The 6573-nt window shown below is 36.3% G+C and overlaps 1 pseudogene; it reads left to right on the top strand.

Annotated features, from left to right (window-relative positions):
* The first annotated feature begins 1013 nt into the window (after positions 1-1013).
* Positions 1014-1637, top strand: LOC148622793 (uncharacterized; annotated as a pseudogene).
* The last annotated feature ends 4936 nt before the right edge of the window (positions 1638-6573 follow it).

Below are 6573 nucleotides of genomic sequence, written 5' to 3'. Positions count from 1 at the left end.
AACTCAAAAAGTATCAAACCACATTCGATACTTCCCAAAACGTCTGCGATTCATGGCGTTGTGGTCCCTTTAGCTGGAGTTTAATTCGACACCGATAAACTGGAGCTTCGACTTCCAGAGGAACTTAGCACTAGACCATTTTGTAACTGCTAAAAAGCTAACATTACGCGAACTTAACCTCTAATACAACAATTAAATTGCGGAAGTCAGGTAATATCACCGGGTCGGGCTTTCTGTAGGCGGTTGATCGATGCGACCAGTAACGTTCAGAAACCCAGATAATCAAACGCCAATCGCGAGGATGTAACAGTTTGGAAATCATTTCTGTCTCAGTATAACGGCGTTACAGTCGTGCTCGATTCGTCTTGGATACAGACCGACTCTATAGAGCTTTATAGTGATAGTGCTGGAGACAAAAAATAGGGGTTTTGAAATATATCTTCAAGGAAAATTTGTACAGTCTCTCTGGCCGCAATATTAGGTTGAAAATGTTATCCTTAAGGACATTACGTTTTTTTTTAATTATTCCCCGTAGGGGTAGCTATGCACATTTTGTGTCATCTCTTAAAGAACAAGAAAATTATTTTTAATATTGATAATATATCTGTGTGGTTTATTATTTGGAGAAGAACGTCAAAATCGCCTAGAGTTATGCCTGGTGTTAGAAAACTGTTTTTTGCTACCTTTACATATAATATCATGCTTACAGCAGAACATATCCCTGGTTCAATTAATACAATGGCCGATTATTTATCTCGTTCTGATTGGCAGAAATTCAGAACCCTTTGTCCAGAAGCGGACGAACATAGAGAAGAAATTCCAGACCATCTATGGATGCTCAAGATTCAGAAATCATTGGTTTGATAAATAAGTCAATGGCTTCTTATACCTGGAAAGTTTACAAAACGGCAGCTGAATCTCTCAAAACTTTTAGAATCCTGTACCAATTAGACGATATTTTTTACACAATAAACGGATATAGCGACAGTAGCAAATTGTAAATAGGTCAGAAAATGTTAGAGGAATTCCGAAGGAAAATAATAATAAAAAAAACGGATATCCGTGTCCCCATTTCGATCGATGCATTGAGCCAATTAATTCACTCCCACCCGAACGTTTGTCATTCAGTACTCGAATCGACACTCTTCTCGTCAGAATTTAGTTTAGCATTTTTCGCCTTGCTTCGTGTTGGGGAGATTGCGGCCGATAGCACAGCGCGGGACAACTCTCAAACAATTTTTCAAAAAACAAGATCACATTGATGAATTACGCTTAAAAATAAGAAGCTCAAAAACCGACCAATTTTCTGTTCAACAAATCTTATCATTTGCACTCAAACCACGCTATTTGCCCGGTTAGACTTTTCAAATGATATTTAGAAATCCGTAATTGTGTGCCACAAACTTCAAACCTATATGTTCATTTCGAGGAGAGCAATTTGACATGTTGCCAATTTTCTTCCATGCTGCAAAAAACGTTAGCCTTTTGGGGAAATCCATGGTCACTATAGACCACATTCATTCAGAATTGGAGGTGCAACTGAAGCTGAACGACTCGGTTTTGATTATGAAACTATTACGAAATGGGGTCGTTGGTCATAGGACGCATATAAAACATACATACGCTTAAACAAGTAAAATAACTATATTTTACGGAGATACATGTCATATAATTTCTATTTCTTTATATTATTAGGTCCTAAGAGAATGTGGATTGTCTTTAGGGCAAGCAAACGTTCGTATAGATGACCTGGGGACAACAGCTTAACTTCCGAAATTCAGCTTGTTATATTTCATGGATAGGTAATAGGGGGGTTAGGTTGGAACAATTGAACAAGGTCATCGTGGGTAACTTTGAAAACATTCATTTCCCGTCTCTCATAATAATACAGATGGGTTCAAAAGATCTTGGTAATATAAGAGATTACGTGTTATATACCAAAATAGAATGTGATTGATACGTTTCCGCCCAAATGCTCGAATAATTTGGTCTGTTATTTTAACGCGGAGAAAAGAGTAAACCTGCTGTACAAAATCTTGTGATGGAAATTGGGGGTTGAGTCATACGACACTGTTACATACGTGCCAGAGAAAATAATTTGTAAAGAGCAGATGGCACTCACTTAGTTTAATTTAAACATATTGTATTGCTAAAATTTACAGGCAATTGAATAGGATACAAGTTATACATATATATTTGATGGACTTGTCATTTCAGTATATGTGGCAATAGTTAACTGAAAAAGGGTACAATATAGGCAAAGTAAATTTTATTCAAGGCTCTGTCTACTAAGAGTAAATTTAAATTTACGCAGCATGGACAGTTGATTGGAAGCGCTTTTTACTTTATTTTGAATATGAAAAGTCCATTGAAATGTAACACCAAAGTGTTTATGATTTTTAATACATTCAATCAATTGATCATTGAATCTAATACTTGGTCTATCTGGTTGCCGATTTGTAGAAAATAATATTCAGTTTTTGGGGGGATTAAAGCTGCATTAGCTGCCAAATTTGTTCAGTTTTGATTCTACTGAATTTTGCTGATAAAATGAAATAAGTTTGTAGTAATGCAGTTGAAGCAATAAATGTCGATAATACATACAGAATATTGTGAAAACGTTTTTTTTTTAATCGGAGATCGATAGCTCTGATCTAATTATTTTTTTCGCCATTACTTCCAAAGACTGTCGACAGGACATATACCTGGGTTAAAAACCACTATAACAGATACACAGGTAAGCACGTGTCTTGTTTTCTTTTACGGCTTGAGTCAGTCTTCTTTGCCGGTGAATAACCACTTTCGCTTTGCAATCAGATTTGTTATTAATGAAGCGACCCAAACAGCACATGCGCGGAATAAGGTCACCAGAAGTCACATGCATACGAATTTATCTAGGTCGATTTTTGTCCATCCACCAAAGTCAGGGTTTTGAGTCCACCCTCGCTCCCTCAAACCCCTGACATCACTCATTCATATTTAGCGGGTATCGTCCAGCCAATTCTGATTGGTTGCTTCTCCGGGTGAGAATCACCAATGGAAATCGATTTAGCATAAAATTTCTGTGGAAAGGTAAAAAATAATATACAGTAAAAAATAAGATACAGTTACATTCCTGGTCGAATGGTTGTCTGTTTGACATATTCCCCATTTCCATTTTTTATGGCCGTTGGCCTCGTGCAATAGAATACTTGATCATTCTCAGTACCTCAGGACAAATGTTCTGGTCTATTCCATCCAACCCATTTAATAACTGTTTTATTACCTAATTTGTCTATGAGATATAATAAAGAATGGAAATGGGGAATATGTCAAAGAGACAACCATTCGACCAGGAATAGGAAATTGACCGCTCCATGTTTACGAATTGGCAGACGAGAGTCACATCTACGTTTTTACACACGAGTTTTTTGTGTGTAAATTCCAATTCAATGAAGCGCTTAAAAAAGTTCAACCAATCAAAAGGCTTAGATAAAGGTCATTATGGGGTCAGTGCAATAGACTCCTGAAGGAGATTTTTGCACCGTGCAATAGTACATCGACAGTGTAATAGATCGCCCTGTCCTGAATAAATTTTGAAAGTAGAGAAAAATATGTGAATATTTAATAAACAAGATAAAACCTTATAATTAGGTAATAATACGAGGTAATGGACGATCCGACATAGTAAATGAAAGTTGTATGATTTCACAAATGATGCAATATGAACAAAAATGATAACTGTAGATTCTATTTAGAGTCTTTACTAAAAAAATGACGTTATGTGTAGCCACTTTGTAAGTTATATCGAAGAGTTCCTATTACGAGCGATTTGACTGGACTTTTGATCCGGGTTAAATTGAAGTAACTCACTAGATGGCGCTGGACGATACCCGCTAAATATGAATGACTGGCGTTAGGAGTTTGATGGAGCGAGGGTGGCCTCAAAACCCTGACTTGGGAGGATGATTTTTGTCTTGCAAGACAATAAATATATAGGCACCTATTTCATGTATTTAATGCATTTTAATTGTGGATATCAAATGAAATTATACAGGAAAAGTACAATTTAGTAAAAATAATTCAATTAAGGTATACTTCAACAGAAAACAAAAAAATTATGAAAATGACAGCTAATGCAGCTTTAAAATTTACTTGCCAGTTTTTTTTTACCAGTTATTGATTTTTTTCTAAATCTGAGTTAATGTTTTCCTCAACTCAATTTATATTTCGGAGGCATATGACTGTGATGTATCATCATCAAATAACCCGGATAGACTTGCGGTATTGTCAACAATGTCATTTATATACAATAAGAAAATAATAGGTCCCAGCACTGGCCCTTGAGGAACACCTCCTTTAATAGTACCTTTATCTGATAGACAATTTCCTATCAATACCTTTCGGTTCCTGTTTGCCATATAATTTTCAATCCATTTTAATAAATTTCCAGATATACCATATGCCTTTATCTTTTGAATTAAGCCTTGGTGCCAAACGCGGTCAAGCGCTTTCGAAATCTCACAAACAAAATTAAAAAACCAGTACAAATAATTTGTTTCCTTTCAAGAACTAGGCTAATATTACGATAAATTTCAATCAATTGATGAACTGTAGAGTGTCTATGCATCAATCCTGATTGGAACCGGTGAATTAAGAAATTTATCTACCAGAAAGTTATTCATACGACTTCGACCCTTTTTTGAAAAGAGCTAGTACATTGGCAGATTTCTAGGTAGATGGATATTTACCATCCCTTATTGGTTTGTTGAATATAATTCACTCACTTATCCGACTCTAGTAATGATATTTACCTGAATAATGTTCTAGGTGCTCTTGAAAAGTTTATATCTGTGCAGCATGGATCACTCGTTTTCCCATCTATAGATAATCAAAAGCTAAAATAGGAAGTCGTAAAAGGAAGCTGGGGTTGGAATTAAAAAGGGGGAATTACGTGGCGGTGAGCAGGCGAGCTGCTCATGTGACGGGATTTGGCAAGGTGATAAATGAGACATGTCGTGATCCCAAGATTGTACAGAAGCTTATGTATGTTTTTGGGGTTTATTGTCAGTGTTACCGCAGAGATGGGTTTTTTACTGATATGTAAAATGGTGGTCTTCTTTGTTACCAGGGAGACCAGTTCCATGAATTCGGAATCTTCGTACTTCTTTGAAAACACCGGAGAGTTCGGGTAAATATTTGCTATCGTATCCGAGTTCGTGTTCCGTGGTCTCTCTTGTCGTGTGTTGACATGAGTCTAGGAGGATTGTAGCTTTTACTGGTACCAGGAAAGCGGAGCTAGGATTGCCAGATTACTAAATAAGCGGTCTAACTTTTGTCATCTTGCTTTATCCTGTTCATGCAATTATTTTTCACTGTGGTCGTATCTTCTACATAAATTTTGTGTTTTCGGAGAGGGAGGCCTTAAGCTATCTAAATGCGTTTTTGATGTATGTCTTACCTAATTTCCCGCCTTTCCCTATTCGTTTTATCATTTCTACTGCATCATCAACTCTGGAGTGGCTCACTGAACACAATGCTGGGTCAATGAAGTCATTCACTGAGTTTTTGGATGAATAAGAGAGATTATGGATTAATCTAAAATCGCCATTCTTTTTGGCTGCCAAAAAATCTGGGGAATTCGCATGGTGGAAAGGGGAGAGGAAGGAAATGGTCCAGCAATTCTACATAGTTTTACTTCCCACGGGCTACGTCGGGGTACTCGGAAATACTTTTTGAGTTTTGTGATTTTATGGGCATTTTTGTGCCGGAATATTGTAATGAGAAACCAAATTCTAACCCATTTATGATTTCTTGCGCCACATTCTGTAAATTTACTGGTGATATTTTTGACATCTTTAATAGGAGAATGACCGAAAGAATATAACTGAATCGCAATTATTTTTCACTGTAGCCGTGTCTTCCACTTAAATTTTGTGTTTTCGATGCAAAATGAATCTTTTGATAATTTACGATTTATTCTAAACTTACGATTTTTTTTTGTAAAAAGGACTGGAGATGCCGTAAGTCGTCATAACATCAAGAGTGTGCGATAAGTCTTTTACGGACCGGACCTTAAGTGCAGACAATACTACCAGAGGGTGGTCATACCAACATAATTTCGGGTCAGCTGTTATTCGGCTATTTTATTCTGGAAATTAAAATTCCGGATAGTCATTTTGATCCGTCCGTATTTTGTCCAGGAATTATCTGAGACGTAGTTTTTGTTACAGTTTCTCGTAAAAAATTTCAAAAATTAATATTTTCTCGATTCGGTATTGTTTTCTACATAACGGTAAAGTATTGAGTGTTAAAAAAAAGGTTAGGCAATCTTTGATAGACTTGTTTCGTCGTGTATTTTAACTGGATAGTCTGTGTGTACAACTTTGATGTCATGGACAACTTTGATAGTCGGTGTTCTATGTATGTGTGTTGCTTCGATAGTCTATGTGGGTAACATGGATAGTCTGTTTCTGTACGCGAGTTACTTTCATAGTCTGGGTTTTATGTGATGATTATTTAGTTATTAAAATTATCAAGGCTGGTTTCGTGAAAGCATTTCTTAGTTACATTTGATGGTAGAAGGAAGAAGTA

The sequence above is a fragment of the Perna viridis genome, chromosome 3 (genome assembly GCF_037379345.1).
Source record: "Perna viridis isolate PV_CMFRI_1.1 ecotype Kerala chromosome 3, ASM3737934v1, whole genome shotgun sequence".
Classification (NCBI taxonomy): domain Eukaryota; kingdom Metazoa; phylum Mollusca; class Bivalvia; order Mytilida; family Mytilidae; genus Perna; species Perna viridis.
Note: the sequence above shows the minus strand (reverse complement) of the source record. Positions and strands in the feature narration are given on the sequence as shown.